Source organism: Apodemus sylvaticus, chromosome 3 (assembly GCF_947179515.1).
Source record: "Apodemus sylvaticus chromosome 3, mApoSyl1.1, whole genome shotgun sequence".
Classification (NCBI taxonomy): domain Eukaryota; kingdom Metazoa; phylum Chordata; class Mammalia; order Rodentia; family Muridae; genus Apodemus; species Apodemus sylvaticus.
Genome location: NC_067474.1, coordinates 72,201,155 through 72,222,281, shown reverse-complemented (window position 1 = coordinate 72,222,281; position 21,127 = coordinate 72,201,155). Strand labels below are relative to the sequence as shown.

At 44.7% G+C, this 21,127-nt stretch overlaps 1 protein-coding gene across 8 annotated transcripts in view; it reads left to right on the top strand.

Moving 5' to 3' along the window:
• Nucleotides 1–1,364: 1,364 nt before the first annotated feature.
• Lpar1 (lysophosphatidic acid receptor 1) overlaps nucleotides 1,365–21,127 on the top strand; it is a 118,036-nt gene continuing 98,273 nt past the window's right edge. The window contains exons 1-2 of one of the 8 annotated variants that reach the window (XM_052176542.1): nucleotides 1,365–1,542; nucleotides 1,938–2,045. The gene's annotated coding sequence lies outside the window, so the exon portion shown is untranslated. Of the gene's footprint in view, nucleotides 1,543–1,916; nucleotides 2,046–2,107; nucleotides 2,240–2,456; nucleotides 2,548–2,653; nucleotides 2,833–4,967; nucleotides 5,025–16,623; nucleotides 16,679–21,127 lie in introns of those variants that run through there. The other 7 variants (XM_052176545.1, XM_052176544.1, XM_052176543.1 and 4 more) reach the window with 7 other exon arrangements.

The following is a 21,127-nucleotide window of genomic DNA, read 5'->3' as shown; positions in this document are numbered from 1 at the left end:
TATGTGTGCATGTTTGTATGTGTATGTATGTATGTGTGTTTATGTGTATATATGTGTGTGTGTGTGTGTGAAACCCAGCAAATGTTAGGCTAGCACTGTACACCTGTGGGGTGTACAGTGTATATCTTTTCACCTCTAATGTCCTGGTGAGCACGTGTATCTAATGAGGACAGACACCCCCACCTGAGGTTGAGAAGGACCACAGAGTACTCAAATACAGAGTAGTCCAGAAGCAACTACATTCCTCAAGAAGGCAAGAGATAAAGCCAGTATCTGAGGTGAGTACAAGCTAAGAGAAGCTCATTTACCTTGTGCCTTTAGTCTGCGAGGGATGGCTAGCCATGGGAATCACTTTAAAATAGTTGTTTTTTAGCTGGGTGGTGGTAGCTCATGCCTGTAATCCCAGCACTCTGGGAGGCAGAGGCAGGCGGATTTCTGAGTTTGAGGCCAGCCAGGGCTATACGGAGAAACCTTGTCTCGAAAAAACCAAAAAAAAAAAAAATGTTTTTAATATAGAAATATTGCTATCAAGAAACCAAACAGTGGCATGAGCAGCAGGAGAAAGAAAATTATGCAATGGGTCTGATTATTCTGAGTTTAGTAGTACTGTAGGGAAAAAGCAAACCCCCCTTCAGTGTATTCTTAATTTCTTTACTATGTATGTATAAAACTTGATGGCTTCCTATTCATCCCAACTTCCTAATAGTTTAAGACCAACTATCATTATTTGTGATTAGGGAGTGGTTTTTATTTATAAGTTCATTTATTTATTTTATAGATTTTGTACAGCTGGGGATCAAGCTCAGGATCTTGTACTTGCTAGGCAAGCACAGTACCTCAAGCAACACCTGTTTCCCTAGTGGATGTGTTTCTGCTTGTTGCCAAGAGCAGAATTGGTGTTGGGTGTAATTTTTGTATTTTAAGTAAGCCATAAATTGGTATAAAATGGATTTGGAAAGCAGAGTCTTTTAAAAAGAGATTGGAATAGCCACCTCCCCTTTTTGGGGAGGTGCTTTATAGCCGTGCTTTATAGCCGTGGCTGGTCAGGTATTGGCTATGTAGTACAGGCTGGCTCATAGCTCTTCATTCTGTCTCAAGCTCCCCAGGGCTGAGGTTCTTAAAAGTAAACAGCTTTGGAGAATAAATAAATGGCCAGCGTTACAGTTCAGTATTGAGCACCGGTGAAAAACCATGGACAGGAAATGGTCATGGGCCCTTCAAGTCACAACCTGTTGAAAGCTTGAAAACTATGCAACCCCCAGTGTCTTATCCTCTTGTCTTATCTGATCTGCCCATCGCTGTTGCACAGCGACCTCTCTGTATGAAGCAAGGGGTTGTCGATCCACTCCCTTGCTGCCTTTCATTTCCTATCAGCTACAGTGCTCTCAGCCAGCCCTGCTTTCCAGGGCTCCCACAACCCTCGCTGTCCCTCAGGGTCTTACTCCCAGGCATCTGCTTTTGATGTGTGGAGGACTCTGCTGTGGGTTGAGGCAGAAAATTCTGGTGACTCAAGAAACCCTGGGGACCTGGAGTGTGAAGCAGGTGGGTGTCTTGGCATGGCTGGAGAGTCCTCTCTCTCTGTCCCCATCTACTACTGAGTGATGGTAAGGCTTCTGAGCTGGTACTCTCCAGAAAATGATTCTTAGCTCCTGCTCCCCGCCTACACTTCCAGGTGTGCCTTCCCCGCCCTTAATTATCCTATGAAAATCATAGTTTGCCCTTGGAAAGTTGCACTGGTAGCGGAAGAGAAATTTATAATCATAGCTCTAGGGGCACAAAGGCACACTCGCTTTGATTTGCAGTTGCAAAGCCAACCATTTCTTTTCTATGGCCTGAAGTACAGGGCCGTGCTGGGTGAAACTTCGTGCTGCCTGGAAAAGTTTAGAAAGAGGCCATACACCGATTTTTTCCCCCTTTTCTTTTCTTGTTGTCCCTAGGCTCTGTGATGGTTTCCAGGGCTTTTCAAATGAGGAGGGGAAAGCAACAAAGCGAAAATGCACCACGCAGGGAGTTCACCAAAGCTCTGCAAGAGGCCTGGCGCTAGGGTGAGCACAGGAGGGGGCAGGGGTGACGGAGGTGGGTGTGTCTGATGTGCAGGGTAGAGCTCCAGGAAGGTACTGAATGAAAAGCTTAGGCTCCCCTCACCCCCTCCCTCCCCGACCTGTAGCAGCGCGGGAAGTTCAGTGAATGACTGGGGGAGGGGACCACAAGAGGCAGAGTCGCTGTGGGTGCCACGCAGGTAAGGAGAGAAGAGCGGCTTGGGAGGAAAGGCGCTCGGGGTGCGGGGAGTTTCTGACTTGTGCTATGTGGATGTAGCAGAAAGCTCCAGAAGGCGGAGAGGCGACGAGGCTGGCACCCGTGCCTCTTCTGCCGCCTGCCTGCTCCTGGAGCCCGGGAAGTTGGAACTGGGCGGCAGTGAAACCCCGGGAGTTGTGACTCTTGTCCTCCGGCGCAGTGCTGCCCTCCGTAGGCTCCGGGTTGTGCTGGGGTGAGGCTTGGGCTGGGCTGGCCCGGGGGCTGCGGGAACTGCGGAGCTGGACCTAGCAGGTAAAGGCAAGGGAGGCCGGGTGACCCTAGGCGCGGGTGGCGACCGCCCCGCCTCTCATTGGCGCGATCGGCTCGCACTGTCCCACCACCCGCGGCTTTGTATCCGTGCGCGTGAGAGCCCGTGAGTGCGCGCGCCCGCGGGCCCGGAGTGGGTGGGTGTGCGCGCGTGTGTGAGGCCGCCTGCAGGAGGCGAGGCTGCCCTGGCCTCCCGCACCAGCCGGTGGAACCCAGCCCGGGAGGGAAGTCGCCGCAGCTGCCCGGGCGGCCCTCCTGCCCTTTGGCCAGGTCAGTGCGCCGAGTGACACGTAGGTGGCCTCCGGTTGCTTACCTGAGTCGGGTTGGGGACGCAAGAGGGCTAGCGAGGGGCTCCCCAAGTTTCTTGGTGCCGCGATCCCGAGGACTTAGATGTCCCGGGTAGGTCCGCGCGTCCCGCGCTGAGCTCACTGCTCACCAGTGACTTTGTCGTCCCTTGAGTCTAAGGAATTTAAACTTAAGTTTCCTTGAAGCCGCCCGAGGCTTAGACTGTACCTGGGAAACGCAAGGCAGGGGAGGGAGCTGGCTTTGCTTGGATGGGTTGATCGGTCGTGTTTGCTCCTGTAGGGAGACTTTACTGTGTGGATGGTTTTAAACTTTAGGCTTGTTTTTCTTTGCTGCCATTTGGTCTTTGATGTGAGGCATCCAGGGCTTGTGGCTGCTTCCAGGCTGGGGCCCCAGACTGTCTCTTTTCTCAGTCCTTTCTTTCTTCCTTTAGTCTGTGCTTCTTCTTCTTCTTTTTCTTTTTAGTTGAAATCTACAGAGCTTTCCTTCCGTGTGGATTTCCAGCGCGAGTACTGGCTTGTGAAATTTCACTCTTAAGCCCTCCCATCGTCATAGATACCTATTGCTAACTGCAACTAGATGAAGGTAGCTAGTTATTAAAGCAGAATCCTCTATTCTTTTCTGTAGTGCTGCGTGCTTATCCTTTTGTGTAAGTGTCCTTGGCTTACCTAACATGACTATGAAGCCAGAAGTCCGGGTTTCAAAATCTTAGAAAATGGAAGAACGTAGTCTCTTGTCAGATAGACTGAATACCAAGGAAGAGGAGTCAACATTCTGCTTAAGGCCCCGTGCACCACAGCCAGCTGCATTAAAACACAGCTGTAATAGCATCTAGTTTTTACCCCTGGTTCTCCAGATGCAACATCATGAATAACAACCACCAGGCTCTAAGTATATGGAACTGTATATTTTTTCTAAATTCTATTTGATTTTTCCTTTTCTTTGGTCTTGAGTGTGAGTGTGAGGGGGGAAAATGTAGAAAGAGAGGGAAGCAGTTTGAGGCGGAAAGGCAATGTGTGCCTGCCAAACTGGGCCTCCACATCAGAGCGTCCTTGTACACAGCGTCCCCTAGCGGTGCACCCTGAACGGGCTCTGGGCTCCTGGGCTTGGTGTCCTCATCAGGAAAATGAATGGGTGGGATGATCTTAGCTGGAACTGCTGGTGGGTGACTCCTCCATGATAGAATAGTTGAAGTTGAAGAAGGAAATGGAGAAAAATTAGTCTAGTGGGGAAATGGGAGGGCAACAGAAAGAAGTTGGGAGAAAAGAAATCCATCAGGGAGGAGATGCTTGGAGAGAGGGACTTAAGCATGGAGTTGGCTTTCTCTAGTCTCTCTCTCTCTCTCTCTCTCTCTCTCTCTCTCTCTCTCTCTCTCTCAGCGAGGCTGCTTAAAACTGACATGAGATCTAAGCGATCCTTGTGGCCTGGCCTCTACTAGGCACCACCTGCCCCCCCCTCCGCCCTTTGTGCCCTCAGCTTAGGGGAGATGCCACCGACACCCAAAGCTCAGAGTCCCAGTGAATGATGCTAAAGAAATTAAAGAAATCACAGAAGTGGAAATTTAAGTGGCAGCATTTCAGAGACTTCTGTTTTCATTCAGAGTTAGTATTTTCCAGAATGTAATTTGATTTTACTTTTTCAGATTCTATCGTAGATGCTGGGTTTTACAGAATCTGTTGTTTGACCTAGTGGGACATTCAGGGGAAGAATAAATCCTGGTTGCTGAGCCTTTGAGGGCATATTAACATTCAGTCTGGAATTTGTGATTTTGAGGAAAAGGGATCGCTTCAGACGTTTGGTATAAAAATTTGTGCTCGGAACAGAACACACCATGCTGATTTCAGTGGGAAGTTACAAGTATTTGACTGATAATGTCTTTAGAAGTTTTAGTTTAAGGTCAAGTTTTTAATGTCTGTGTTTAATGTGTGGCCACCCACCCTCAGTCCCTCCTTTGATCTTCCGTCCTCCCCCTCCTCCTCCTTGAATCCCTAGCCCCCTCTCCTTGCCTCTCTTCTCCTTCCTTTCTCTCTCCTTGCCTTCCTCCCCCTTCCGCCCTTCTTTCTTTCCTTCCCTTCCCTCACATCTTCTTCTTCCTTCTTTCCTTCCTCTCTCTCTCCTTGGTATCATCAGGCTGCCCATGAACGAGACTTACTTTGAAGGTGAGGTATGACGTCATACACCCCGACCCATAAGTCCGTTCTGCCTTTGCTAAGTCAGCATTTTACTTTCTGTCTGGTTTCTTACTATTTTTTTTTTTTTTTTTTTTTTTTTTTTTTTTTTTTTTTTGCAAAGGCTGGTAATTCGAAAGGCTCTATTGTGCAAGAGTTTGAATATCTGTTAGGGATGTGTTGGAGTGTTGGGAGAGAAGGAGACAAATTCAATTCAGCAAGCAACTGTTGAATTCTTTTGCAACAGGTTCAAAGAGAATGAAGGGAAGGGTTTAGTCAAAGCCGAAGTACAGAAGGTGAGAAACAGATAGCTGTGGTGGACAGAGAGAAGAGTATGTGCCATATTGCGTCACTATGTGACGACAGAGAAGTCTTGAGGACCAATCGTGGCAGGCTGGAAGCAGCACCTGAAACCCCATCTATCCATCTATGGTGGGGAGGCAAACAGCTTGGCTTAAAGAACAATGGTAACAGTGAGGACCTATTAGAGGTGCTTGTCACCGTCCCTGGTGGTGATGGGGAAGGCTTGGATGTCACTTTAAGGAGTTATGGCTTGTCACTATTTAACCCCAAGATGCCTGAGGACCCACAGACCCCCACCCTCAATCATACCAGTTAGCAGCAGAGCAGAGGTGAAAACATCTGAGAGATGACTGAATGTGTGTTCCCTTACATTCCGGTGTAAGCGCATGGCTAGTAGGTTCGCCATTGCCAGTTTGTTTAATGTTCTCATGTCAAAGCTTCTAGAACAGTCTGCTTGCCATTTCTTCCCTCCCCGCTTCCTTTTTCGAAACTTGATTTAGTATGATGAGGCCCTTGGGTTGCACAGGGGTTGTGGGGTCTTTTGAGCATGTGCGTGGAAGTTCCTCTGCAGACAGAATGCTGGCCATGGGATGTTTGCATTTTCTGTTCTCGGGTAGCCTGCTGGCCAATGCTAACTTAAATATGACTCTTCTCCACAACTGGCATTCTTGACCCTGTTTATATTGTACATAGTATCTTAACCACAGTGCGGAATATGTGTACTGCAGACCAGAGAGGGTTGTTATTAGTGTAGAAATAGAGTTAATATATCTTTTAAAGGGTGGGCGTGGGGTGGGGGGTTGGGGGAGTAGATCTCTAAGACGCCTTTCTAGAGTTTAACTTCCAACACTCCAACAGAAGTTCCTAGCTCAGTCTTGTAGAGCAGTAAGTACTGGTTTTGTTTGTTCATCTCTAAAGCCGTTAGCTCCTTCTGTCTCAGGGGAAATCTCGGTGGAATTCCATTGAAGAGTGCAGGACCCCCTCTCCTACCCTCTGCTTCTTTGTGACCAGTAAGAATACATGCGTTTTCAGCTGCATGTCAAGCTGGTTTGGGTAAGGACTTTGAATTACCCCTGAGTTTAGAGAGGCTAAGAAGACAGATCATTAAAAGAGATCTGTCAGCATTTTATTGTCTTCTGGGTACAATTTAAATGCACGATCCTCTTAGTTGCTTTCAATGAATTTGTTTATTTACTTTTTAAAATTCTTTTGCAAGGTATGGGGGCTTCAGTTTGGCATGGTTAAAAAAAAAAAGAGTCAACTAGTTAATTAATTTGAAGACATCCAAGGCTGATGCACTTTATTTTAAGGTTTCTCAAAGGGTCACTTTTCAGTGAGTGGTGAATTGTAGTGCAGTGTCTTGGTTCTTTGTCCTGATAAGTTAGTGTGAGTTCACTATAGTGTTCTTACACAACCAGCTTGCTACACTGGGCCCAGGGAATCATATTAATACCTGAACATTCTCTTCTGCTGCCCCACCAGTGCTAAGGAAGCTTTAACTCCAATGTTCAGGGCTTCCCCTCCCCCCTCCTGAAAATGAAAGGGGACTATTTTAATGCATCCACGGATTTAGGTTATAATTTATTTTCTTTTTGTGGTACTGTTTAAAAAAGTGATATAATGACAGGGCAGACTCTTGACTTTAGTTCGGTGCTAAAACAAACATGTATGAGCCCGAGTGGGGTAGGCCGGGGTGTGCTTGTGGTAGCATAGAAATAAAGGAAAATGCCTTCAAAACTCTAAAGAGGAAGAAAGCCCAGCTGGGAACATGTGGCTTTGGATCTCTTCTTAGGTCGTAACCGTCATTTAAAGGACATCTTGTCTGGTGTGGACTTTCTGCCTGCCTGTGCATTCAGTGGAAAGCTTCGGAGAGCTCCTGGGCCCATTCTCCTCAGCAAGCTTGCTACCCTCCCTATCCATTTACTCTAGAGCTTCCCACTTCCTGCCTTTTGTGACAGGATCATATACTGTAGCCCAGGCTAACCTGAACTATGAAACACAGCCTGGCTTCTGACTCACAGCCAACCATTCCCAAGTGTTTGGATGAACTACTATACACCCCAAGGGGATTCCCCCCCCCCCATTATCAAAATTTGAAACAATGGCCTAGATTAGTGTTCCGGTCACCCTGCATCCCAGGGATTCTCTTAACTCTTCAGTGAATTTCTGTCCTGGTAAAGGATAGTCCTGGCTCTTTGGAGGGAGATGGATTGCTGGGAATTGAAAGCAAGATCTGACCAAGCCCAGTAGTATGTAACTGACTGTTGATGCATCCAGGCCTCGTGCTAAGTACCTGGGATAGACATAAATGAACAATTCAGGCTCCCTCTACCCTTAACCAAGAAGCTGGTGAGGGTTCTGAATGATAAATTCCTGATCCTATGGGAACATCAAAGGCAAAGGGGCAGGGGACCTGGCTTGCTCAGTCAAGGGTCAAGGCAGTGGAAGTAGAGATGCGGAAGATCTGGGAGGAACCACTGGAGATTAGACTCTGGAAGGACCGGAGGAGATAAGTAAGCCAAGCATAGAGAACAAAAGGGATCGAGCTAGCAGAGTCAGGAGGTCTCTAAGGCTAACTCTGCTGGGCTCAGTAAGTCAAAGGGCCTTTCTTTTTACATCTGTGAAACAGGAACATGTATTGATATGAACTGCTTCTCAAGTTTAGTTTCTATCCTCATGGGCACTTCATTTAATCCCATCTATAGCTCATTCATTCATTCACTCACTCATTCATTCATTCATTTATATTCAGTAGGTGTTTGTTAAATGTCCACCCACACTTGGGGAACAGTTGGAAACAAGCTTTGTAAGGCTTCTTCTGTCATGGAGATGCTATTCTATCATGATCTCTCTCTCTCTCTCTCTCTCTCTCTCTTTCAACTTGTGAATTTTTCTTCCATTTTCCAGAACCTACAAAGCCCTCAGTGTTTCCCTTCAGTGAAGGAGTCAGAGTCTGGTATTCAGGACTTCATTTTATATACGTAAGACAGACAGTTCACCAAGATTTAACTGAGTGTTGTAGTGAAGAAATGTAGTGCTAGACCCAGCCGTGTCTTGTCTGTATCCTTGGCTTGCTCCTATTTCCTTCTGGATATTCATTCCTGCTTTTGACCCAACTTGTGAGTTTCTCTGTTCAGTTTATGGCTGTTTTCCTAGAAAATTCAGAGTCTGGCATTTGACTTTTAAGGTCTGGTTGCTATCACTTAAGAATATAAACATTATAGAAAGCATCCAGTACTGTATTCATTTGTAAAAGTAGATTTTTTTTGTAGTGATCCAAACAGTACACACATGTCCACAGTAAGAGACAAGACCTCTGCCACGTCAGCTGCTTATCTGAGGTAACTAAGTTGTTGTCAGTTTGCTCTAAAACCTTCTATTCTTGGCCTTTGATTACCCAAGCCTAGAACACTGTATATGCTTGCTTGCACGCACAGCTATATTTTTATATATTTGTGTGCATCATGCCAGTATGTCTCTATTCATCTCTGTTCCTCCTTGTCTTAGCCAGGCTGTACCCAAGGTTGCCATCAAAATTGACAAGCAGAAGCCAGAAGAGCCTGCATGGGCTCTTTTTAAACACAGCCTGACTTCATCCAAAAGAGAGTTCTTGTCAGTGATTCGAATAACTCTTATGAAAGGGGAAACAGAAAACCATTTCCAGCTGTGTGACAGTCAGGATGAATAATGCTATTGCAGGGCGTGTTCTTTCCACTAGGGCTCTGCTGCCCCTGGGTCTCCAGCAAGGGGAGGAGGGGCTTTTGGGAACACGTGCTAAGCATCTGTGGGCCTTTTGTTAGATAGAAACAAGGCACCAGGGGAAGGGCCTGGAACCACTTGTGGTCTGGAGGAGACAGGTGGAGTTATTCATTATAGGCAGGTTGTCCTATGGGAGCATTAAACAAAGACTCCCTCCCCCACCTCCTTAGAAGTCTAATCAGGGGATGATAAGGGTGGCGCATGCTCTTAATGGAGGAACCCAGCTCAACGCAAGCAGAATTGCCTTTTGTCAAGGGATTGCTTGCCTGCTTGGACTGTGATTTGTTGGGAGAAGGATTATTGTTATGTTGAGAAAGGAAGCTTTCATTCTGCCCCACTCTTTACTGCAGATCCACAGAGAAGCCTTTGGCTTCCTCTCTGAGTAGACACAGACACAAAGGTTCAAAGGCCACGGCGGGCTGCTGGCTTCTCCAGAGTCAGCAACATCCTCTTTCAAGGCATTTTTATCTGAGAGCCTGTCAGTTAACTTTCATGCATCTGATATCTTAGAGGACTCCGGGTCCTCATGCATGCCTGAGAACACTTAGAAAGAAAAATTAAACAGCAGCCAAAAAAGCACGGGTCTTGCTCTCAATTAGATTATAAACATGGAAAGACACGGTCAAAGATGACTCAGATGAGGGAGCCAGTGATAAATACTCCAAACCAAAGTTTACACAGAGTTCTCCACACACTTCTGAGGGTGGAGGGAGAACCCTGCCTGCCTTGAAGTAGTTGAGTGATTGGAACAGCAGCTGAATGCTGGGTCCACGCCTAAGAGTCAAAAGGAAGGCCCAGGAGTAGTACAAGTGAGTGACAGGCCTGAGCAAGATGACTGGAATATATGGCTTCTGGCAAATCATGCTAGGTGCATGGGGCCAGTCTTTTTTTTTTTTTTCTCTCTCTCTCTTTCAAGACAGTGTTTCTCTGTATAACCCTGGCTATCCTGGAACTCACTCTGTAGACCAGGCTGGCCTCGAACTCAGAAATCCGCCTGCCTCTGCCTCCCAAGTGCTGGGATTAAAGGCATGGGCCACCACCGCCCGGCAATGGGGCCAGTCTTGAACGGAACTAAAGTGGTCTTTATGATGCCATTACCAGATGGGGCACCAGGGTATATAATAATTGCAGTGGGGGTTCTTAGTTCTAGAAGTGTCTAAAACAGCACAGGTAGAGGTGTTCTCTTGGTACCTGGAAATCTGAGTTTGAAGCTTCCCTTTGAAGACAGAGCTCAGAGTGTTTAGGCGTACTCACAATACATGGAGCCTCGTTGTATGTACGTGCCATTGAAATGTATGTAGTGAGCTAGCTCTTTGACAGGGAACTTTGCGAGTGAAAGGATCTACTCAAGGCTGGCATGTGGCTTGCTTACTGCCTGAAGCCCTGAGTTTGGTTCCTGGCATCACATAAACTTAGGTGGTGCATGTAAAGGTCAAAGTAGGAGGATTTCTGAGAGTTCAAGGTCAGCCTGGCCTACAAGAGACTGGAAAAAGAAAATCTACGGTAGTGGTTTACTGGGGGACAAGATGTAATTTGGCCTTAAAGTGTTTTTCTCTAGTGGAGAACTGAACTCAACCAGGAATTCCTTGAGAATCCACTCTGGCTTCTCTTGATGGGACGGTTCTGGGTTGATGTTTAGACCCTGAAAAGAAACCATTTCATATTACATTTCTAATCATGGGAGGAAATTCAAATGAGACAATGAGTTCAGACCTAGAAAGAATGTCGCAATAGAAAGTTAAAAGAAGCTCAAGACTGTAGCCCTGTGGTAGAGCCCTGTGTGAGGCCCTACTGTCAGCCCTAGGCCCAAACAGGAAATGCTATGGATTTTGGCATAGTGTCCTGTGTGGTGAGCAGAACCCCTACCCCACCCCTGCTCCCCAACAATCCTTTCCAGTTAAGATTCTTAAAATTGTTGGGGGATTAATGGTGATTTGGGGTCTAAAGGGAGAAACAAAGACACTTTTAATTAGCTGTGGAACTTGTGGGGTTTCCTTTGCTGTCATGACAGTAAAGGGCAGGCTGAGTCCTCAGAGGAGCCTGGAAATCCTTGGAGCCTTAGGAGCACTCTGAGAAACTCCAACAGCCTACGGTGGGGGTTCCAGAAAAGTCTACCGGTCATTCTGAACTATGATTGCTCTACTGAGGTAAGCAGTAGGACTTGGCCCACCTCTGTTGTTTACATGGGCCTGGATCAAGTCCTGTTTACGATGATCAAATCCTGTGTTAAAATTCTTCGTGCTTATTTCATCCTCTAGTAAGAAAAATGCACATTGGAGCATCTGGCACGGATGGGAGATTCATCTGTAGTCTCAGCACTCCGTTGTGTCTTCCTGATGCTGGGCATGGCAACTCACATCTATAATCAGGGCCCTTGGGAGGCAGAGGCAGGAGGACTGGAGGGAGGGTTCAAGGCCATCTTCAGCTATATCGCAAATTTGAACCCAACCTGAGCAGAATGGTCTCCCATACTCAAACCAAAACCAGGCTTCCTTATTACGACATTTTGGAATAATTTCCTGTAGTTCTTAAAATATTAGGGCTTCTTGAATATTTACTAACATTTTGCCTTGTAACTAAACTGTCTGCACAATTCATTAAAATATTTTGTTTTAATTTTCTATCACGGGGTTATTGTCACTACGTGTGATATGCTTCCTATTTAATCTATACTTCTTATCTCTGCCTGCATCTTCTCCAGGGCTTGTATTTCTCTGCCCATTGCTGCAGGCCGCTGAGCTATTTATCCCTACTCTAAGCCATTGCTACAACAGAGCTATCTACACAAGGACTGTGGCTTCCAGGCTGTCTGTTGACTCTGCCTAGAATTTTTTCTCCCCATGTATCTAAATCCTTGCTCTAGCCAGCCAAGTCTGGCCTCAAAGGTCACAGCCATCTCCGTGAGACCTTCCCTCACTGCCTGCCTGTGAGACAGAATGATCTTTCCTGTGCATCAAGCTTGCAGCTTGCGTCTTAGTCCCTTCTTCATCATATTTCTCACTTCTTAGCCGAGGAAAAATACTTAAGAAAAGAATTTGCATTTTGTTTTCTGTTGTTTTCCCAGTGCGTAGTATAATATACTACACAGGGCAGAAACATTTTTTTTTTGAATAGAACGTTGAATGAATTTAATTATAATAAATACCAGGATGAATAAATACAAATATGTATTTGTGATCATTGAGCATGATAAAATAAATAAGATGGAGCAGGACTTCGTGATATTTACTCATGATATTTCCAATGAAGGAGGAGATAGTCTTTGGGGAGCTCCGTGTGTTGAGGGAAGAAGCTCAGGGGAAGAGGCAGGGCGGACGTTCCTTCTGAGTCAGAGGAGATGCGTCTGAGACTTGAAGTCCATCTGAGGGACATCTGGGCTGGGAGAGGAAGGGGAGGTCGGAGGCAAAGAAGGTTGGTTCCCGAAAGTGAATATGGAACTCAGGTTTTCGGTTTCTTGAGTTGAAGTCATTTACTTTAAATGATGAAATTACATAAGAATAGACCTTGGGCATGCTCATTAGTATATTTGATAAACAGTGCTTCATCTTAATACTTTTGAAATTATCAACAGTATTTTTAAGTTTTACTCATTCTCGAGGGACGAGGGATTTTCCATTTGAAAGTGAGGACTGAAGCACGCCGAAGGGGCTCGCTCTGTGGACTGTATGCCTGGAGTCTTTGTTTTATGTTATTGCTATTTGCTGAGAAATTTAAAACAATATAGGGAGGATAGACATCTCTGCGGCATTTCATGGAACTTCATGGAATACAACTGAAGGTTGCTCTATCGTAGACACTTATGCACTTGAAACTTCCCATGATAAGTTTTGTTGATTGTTGTAAGTGCAAGTAGATTTTATACACTTTGGGAGGCAGAGGCAGGCTGATTTCTGAGTTCGAGGCCAGCCTGGTCTACAGAGTGAGTTCCAGGATAGCCAGGGCTACACAGAGAAACCCTGTCTCAAAACAAAACAAATCAATACAAAACAAAACAAAACAAAACAAAAAACCAAGCAACCAAACAAACAAAAAACAACAACAAAAAAAAAACAAATCCAAAAAAATAAAAAAGTAGTTTAGTAGATTTTATAGCTTTTAGTTCTTGTGATTTAGGGTTTTTGCTTCCTAAATACTTAAAAGGAGTTTGGTTTTCTCCAGCCACAGTACTAATATTCATAAACTCTAGATTCTGTTAGCCTGATTAAGCCATTATAGACCAATAATGGCCCCTTAGTATTCTGCTGAGGTGGTTCTCTCTCTCTCTCTCTCTCTCTCTCTCTCTCTCTCTTTCTCTCTCTCTCTCTCTAACGTCAACTACTTTCTAACAGTGTCAGTGATAAATACATAATATGAGATACAGTGTAAAATAATCCTCTGCATCAGGAATTTTCTACCCTTTTTTAAAATTTCAAATTAATGTTGCTAATTCGTATTGCTGTTTGTCTATGTCTGAAATGACTTCATCTAAATATCTGATTTTAAACTTGGCATGTTATTTTATTATATATTTGCCTGTAGGCAAGATTGAACTGGATTTTGTTCCAAGATAATTAGGGAACATCGTTTTTTATTGTTATAATGGATGCATTTAATGTTAATTCTTTCTATGGGGTGTGTGTGTTTATGGTACATGCACGTGAGTGTATGACAGCTTGTATGGGCCTGTGAACATGTAGAAACCAGTGGAAGAATTAGCTGTCTCCTCTGTCACTATCTCCCTAATTCCAGGGAGACACAGTTTCTCACTAAAGTGGAAGTTTGCCATTTTCCCCTGCTTGGATGACTTGTGCGTTTCCAAGATACATCAGTTTCTGCCCCACAACATGGGGGTTATAGGCATAAGCAGCTGTCTCCAGCTTTTTATGCGGGTACTGGGGATTTGAACTCAGATCTTCATGATTGTATAGCAAGTATTCCTACGCACTGAACCATTACCCTAGCTTTCAATGTTAATTCTTACTCTTGTATTTTTTTTTCTGGTTTATAATAAAAGGCTTTATAATATCTGTAAAGGCAGAGCACATTCTAAAGCTTCCTCCAAAAGACTACAGTTGTGTGGTCTCTTAGGAAGCACACGATGTCTTTAAGCTCTTTTTTTCTGCCTGTGCAGAAACAGCACACACACTCACAAATCTTCAGAGACGACTTTTCAATTGTCTGGGAGCATAAGAAGGCACTAGCTACCATTTTGGTTGCCATTACTGATGGGTTGAAATGGCACCCATTACTAAATGGGTTGAATTGGTCACATAAAATGGCTCACACTTGATCTTACCCTGTGAAAAGGGATAGGCTCATATGATTCTGTCTGGGGTCTCTCTTGGCCTTTCCTTCCTTTTACTTCTGTCTTCTTTCCTGTCTTGTTTGTTCTGTGCATCTGCAGCAGATGATGCAGACACATCTGGTTTTTAGTTTTGCTGGTTACTATACTATAAGTTTCTCTCTTCACAAAGTCAATGTTCAAGTAATGATTTTCTATCTTACTCTGACTTCCATCAAAGACTTTTGCATTTTCTTTTCTTGTTCTTTCTCCATTCTTCTTTTACTTATGCTTTTTACTTTGTAACTTTTTCCAAAGAAGCCTTTCCTTGGGTCTCATGGTGCAGAGACTTAAGTCCAATCATGCTTTAGTATTGAGGATTTATCAAGATTGGGATACCAAAATGCATAGGTGCTCAAGTCCTTTGTGTAAAATGGTGTCATCGTGGCATACCAAGAGGCCCATCTCCTCATGTACTTTAAAAGTCCAACGAGACTACTTAAATGACCTAACAGTCAAAATAAATCAATTCTATGCAAATACTTGATATATTGCACTGATTTGGCAATAATGATAAGGAAAATAAGTTTGTACATGTTCAGTTGAGATGTAGCTCCTTCCCCTCAAGTGTTTTTGATTGATGATTGGTAGGATGGTGAATATTAGGTTCCTGTATTCTATTTTGTCGTGGTGTGCATTGATTTTGTATGTGTTACTATAATTAGTTGTAATGGGGCTGGTGAGGAAAGAGATCATCATCTCTGGAGGCAGGAGGCCTGGAGTCTAGTGGGAAGGAGAATGGTGGCCACCTGATCGTGGTGCAGAAATGAAGATATAGTCAGTCCTCTGAGGGTAGGCACATAAGAGATTGAGTAAAAGACCTCACTTGACGTCGGAGTGATTCAGGAGTTCCTGAGGAAGTGCTGTGTCTGCAGAATGAGATGGCTTGCCTCTGCAATGGGCTAATCAGCTGCGTATGTGTGGGATTGCACAGACGAAGAAGATATAAATGAGGAAAGGCAATCTTTTGTTTGATGAGGTGGCTTTTTTTTTTGTAACTCCCCACCCCCTCTTACTTAGCAAATTTCATATAGGAGTAGAAATGACTTTAGTTTTAGAATTTTTGTTTTTGTTTTTGTTTTTTTGTTTTTTGTTTTTAGATGAGTATAAGCGTTTGTTGAAATAGTTTTGCACGATTATCCTTTAGAATATTGCTCAATTAATAGCAAGCATGCATTTATGGCTTGCTCTATTAGAAGTTAGACAAAGCTTTACATAGCCGTGTGGTACAAGTAAAGTTGGTTGGGCTAAAAACACCACTGTAAAGAGTAGTTGCCAATTTAATAACTGCCCACAATCTGTATGAAATTCGAATAGCAAAGTTAAGGTTTTGATTTGGGAAGACCAGATGGTTGGCTATTGTATAGCTTCTTGGTGATTTTCATTGTACAAGGAATTATCATTTTGCTAGGATACTCATTTTTGTTTTACCAAGGTAAAATTTTACCACTTTAAAAAAGCTGTGTGAAGAATTAAAATATTATACATTGGAAATCTATAAAACAAGTTTGAGACTGAGAGACAGGAAACCAAGACCCAAGTGTCAGTCCCCCAGTGCTGCCCACAAGGTCATGCCCCTGCCTTTCCAGGCCCTTCTCATCTTAGACCTGAGTTTGCACAAATCATTCCTGGGCAATGTGCTTTTAGTTTGCTACTCAATTTTAAAGACCTGGCTGTCTACCATTTAGGTTATCTTGAACTTACTGTTCAGGAAAGGATGACTTGAACCCCTGATTCTCCTGCCTCTACCTCCCAAGTGCTGGTATGACAGATATGTACTTCTATGCCCACTTATAAGATGGTATTAACTATAGTCACTATTCTGCCCACCAGGTCTGCAAAGCTTAGCCAAATCACAACTAACACTTGTTAGCCCCTGGCCACCATTTTCCACACCAGTGTAGCTTTTCTTACCAATGTGTTAAATCAACTGATTTAAATATGCCTAAATGTCATTCTTGTTATCCAAACAATTCAGTCTTCTACATTACTACATCACATTATGAATATTCTATTCTATTTCTCTTTCGTTGTTTAGAAATTGAGGGAGAAATAAGGCTATGCCTTTTATTTTTAAAGTCTACCTAATTTCTTGTTTATAGTCAATATTTATCTGGAAGCTCGGGCAGCTGAGGGTTTAACCTAGTGTGTTTGGGGCTGATTCATCAGCACGTATCCCCAGTTTTCTCTTGGGCTCTTTCTCCTTAGGTTGACTGATATGTGGAAACCAGACAGACATCCAGGCTTTCAATCTGGATCACAGGTACAGGCAATGTTTGGGATCGGAAGAGGCATTGGTTCAGGCAGGTAACAGGCATGGGTGTTGTTGCTTCAGGCTAATACCTGAGATAGGTTGGTCCAGGAGGGGGCGGAGTCGTGTTGAGGCTTATAGAAGACAGCGCCAAGAAGAGCACAAAGTACTCCCATGTGCTGTGAAGATCCTGAGAAAGGCTTTCTGTGTCAGTCTGAGAGAAAAGCAATAAAAGACTAAAGTTTCCTAGAAAGAAGTTGTTTTTAGAATTGGAAGCAACCGGTGAACGCTCCGGTCCAAGCGATCCTGGATACTCAAGAAAGTCTGAGCTATAAAGCATTTGCCTTAAGCAGAGAGCCACAGATCTCCAATGCACCAAATGAGTAACATTTTCCTAGGAATAGGAATTGGAACTTTCATGCTCCGACAGGTTACTGCAGCACTGATGTATATAGAGTTAAATACATTCAGTCTTTGGGATAGATAGAGTTTCCCCACAGACCAAGAGGATTGAAGCTCCAGCCTCCAAGGTATCTGTGTTTGGGGATAGGCCTTATTTGATAGCTGACATTAAGAGAGATCATGGGAGTGTTGCTTCAATCTGATAGGATGATGGTCTCTTAGGAACAGGGAACTCTCTCCATGCAGGCACCCTGAGGAAAGGCTGTGTGTACACTTGGAAGATGCAATCAAAGCCCACAACAGAGCCAGTAGTACAAGCAGCCACACTATCCCCTGAGCTCTAATTTCCAGCTGGATCTTTGCAAAACATACACATCACTCAATCCCATAGTCAGTGACAATGTCATAGCAGGCGAAGGTGAGCGGCGTATGGTTCTGACTGGAAAGAAGAGAATGAACTCTGGCCAGCAGTCCGCATGGCGGATGCCGGCAGCTGGCTTTCAACTGTTCTCACACACGAAGAATGCGCGTCACTTCTCTGCCTCTCCCTTTTCCTTCTTTTCGTTCCATGTTAATGACAAAATAACCTAGTGGGTAAATTTTTCACTAAACACACCTCAAATATGTAAACAGTGCACCTCTGCTTTGAAATTATTTGCTTTTATGCGAAATACTGCTCGAGATATTAAACTGTTTCTGAAACTATACACTATATAAATAACAAACACTCATATTTGCAGTTTCATAATGGATAGAATTATCATTTAACCTGTTTTTCTTCCCTTTCTTTTATGGCCTCTTTCCATTATGGCCTGTTTTGTTTTATGGCCTGCTTCTTTGTAGAGACAATGAGTGTGTTTTGTTTCTACACGCCGCCCTTTTAAGCCTCTGTTGTACATGGTAACACATTTGGACTTGAGTTTCAGTAGCATGATATTAAGCCATTAAGTTGGTCAATAACTTCATTTAACCGCTCTGTACTGGCCAGTTTATGTCAGGCTGTAGGCAAGCCTGCAGTTCATTTTCTTAATTAGTAGTTGACAAGGGAGGAGTAGCCTATTGTTGGAGCAGCCATCCCTGGACTGGTGGTCCTGGGTTCTCTAAGAAAGCAGGCTGAGCAAGCCATGGGGAGCAAGCCACTAAGCAGCACTCTCCCCTGGGCTCTGCACCAGCTGCCAGGCTTCTGCAGGGTTTGAGTTCCAGGGAGCTCTTCCTTGAGTGAAGAAGGGCTGTGACAAGGCAGAAGCCAAATTAACCCTTTCTTCTCCGAGTCGCTTTGGTCGTGGCTAGTGTCATCACAGCGGTGCTAACCCTAACAAAGACATCCACCATCTTACTATTGGAAAGGAATAGTCCTTTCCACTTCTTTACTATCTTTAAGAAAACTTTGCCCACAACTTTCTGTATAGTTGTTTTATATCCCCTGCACAGCTGGAGTCACACTAAATTGAGAGCTATAGCACTTGGTTTACAAGTACCCAAACTATCCTTGAACTTTTATTAAACTCACTGTAGGAGATGGAAGAGTATAATGAGAAAAAGGGAAGCCATAATCCTTCTTCTTGAGAGAAAGCCATTGTCAGGTTTTTAGGATGTTTTCTGCTGATCCTTTCCAGGCACAGGCATTGTCCTCCTGAGCCACCAGCTTAGTGACACAGCTCAAAAGGGCCTTACTTAGACTCAGTGGCTGTCCATCTCTGCAGGGAGCACGTGTGTGTGTGTGTGTGTGTGTGTGTGTATGTGTGTGTGCCCATCCTTGTGCTGGCAAGAGGAACATTTTCTTGACTGATCCATATTTATTAGTAGTTGATAATAATCACTCTGAGGTGATTTCTTTAGAGTGTGGTCCTGGAGACAGAATTTGCTGTCTTACACCACAAAGCCGGTTTTTCCTAGCCAGTGTCAGTAATGATGAAACTAATATCCAAGACCGCTCACACTTTGTACTTCAGACGGCACAGCGAGAATGAAAACAAACATCAGCGTGAACAAAACGTGACTCTAGAATGAGGAAAATGATCACAATGACTCACTATTAGTAGTGAGTCTTCAAATGGCCGGGAGGGGAAGGGGCCTTGCCCTCACTTGTAGATCCTCTGCCACAGGACCCTACTGACTGATGTGGCCCTGAGAACATCTCTAGCTGCAGTCCTTTGGTCTCTTGCCCTTTGAACTCACTGACTTTGATCAGCCATGAGAAGTTTAGTATCTCGCTGGAGTCATTTATCAGATGGTGGTGAAATATTCCTCGTGACACAAATGGACTGGATGCTTAAAATCGGGACAAGTATCCTAAATTGAACACTACAGGGTTCAGACCAAAGCCTGTCTGCACCCGTACTGTGCTCCTGTGCTCCAGCCTCATTTTCCTCCAGGATGCAGAGATGCTGCGGCCTTACAACCAGCTTGTTAAAATGACTTCCTCATTTCATCCGCTATCAGAAGTAGTCACGGGAAACACACACTTGACATCCAATGTGTCCTCCCTCCCCCCTAGACAACGTTGATAAAAAAGGCTGTCTTCATGAACTCAAAAACAATGGAGAGACAGCTCAAGGAAGATTTGGTGTAACACTTGAGATCTTTGAGATTAGTCATGTATGTATCTTACTACTGGATATGATAATCTTTAATGACTATAGGAAGGAAAGGAGGCATGAGGAAGCGAATGTGTAAATGTAAGCAGAGACGAACACTAAAGGCCATCTCAGGGTCCGGCCCATTCATTAGAAAAGAACCAAACATTTGACCTAACCTTCCAGGTAGCTGACACAGAGACAGGACAATCAGTAAGGTCCAGAGAGCCCATACACATGAATGATATTCTCTGTGGTTTGTTAAACCGTAGACAGTTTAAAGGAGTAGGCAGTGCCTCTAAACACAATTTATCATCATCATCATCATCATCAACTTTTTTTTTTTGGAGATAAGGTCTTGCACAGTAGCGCAAGAAAGCCTGGAACTGATAGCAGTCCTTCTGCCTCAGCCTCCCATGGCTTGAGGTTATAGCCATGAACCACCATGATTCAAGACACTAGTGTGAGTCCAACAGTCGAGTTTTGAAAAAGCCACGTTGTTCAGGACAGGTCTTTGGCACAGCGCCGACGCTTATCTTAGGAAAGCCAACTGTGAGCCGAATGGAGACAGTTCAGACAAGTAGCTGTGCCGCCTCAGTCTGAGGGGGTGCTGCTGCATACCCCACATTCCTTGTGGAAGGACGGACGGGCTGGCAGCTTTCAGGATATTGCCTAGAAATACTACTTTGTACAAAATCGTATGTTTGATAGTTGCGGAATGTAAGCAAGTTCAAGCTCTCAGAATTTAACGGAATTTAACAAGCTGCACTCTTTCCCTGAGGTCCAGTTCTGTGCGGCGCTGGGCGTTACCAGCAGCAGCTCACTTTGGACGGTGTGAACCTGTGACCAGGGTGGGACATGCTGAAGACACTCCGAGGAGGAGGGTCACATTATAGGAGTAAGGCTATCCTGGCCGATGATAACCAATTATCGATCACTTTATAAATTGCAAGGTGGCAGGCTTTTACAAAATAGCATGGATGGGAATCCTCGTTTGAGCTCGTTTGACAGTCTGGAGGCCGAGGCAGCCCCTGGGATTCTGTGTGCCCAAGATCGAGAGGATCAATGTGGTGCGTAGACTGGAGAGGAAGGAGATTTAGAAGAACATCCCAAGTCATTCGTGCGGTGGGTGGTAGCAGGGAGGCGGGGAGGGAGTACTGCGGGACTTCGAGAATAACGTTGTCCACTGCCTTCGTCATGGTGGACCTGAAGACAGGGTTTTCTCGGAGGGAAGAGGCACTGTGATGGAATGGAGAGAGCCGAGGGAAACGACAGCTTTAGGGCTCAACTGGGATTAGAATGCACTGATTCATAACGACAGCCTTATCTTGTCTCTGCTTTATTCCTTCCCACAGGGGTCTCTGGTGGCCATGAAAGAGAACAGAGCGGCAGTGTAGATTTTAATCGATGGTCATGTCAAAGGGCAGACTAGCAGAAAAGGACTGTGGGAGGTAGCAGGCGGCGGAGAGGGGCTCAAGGACTG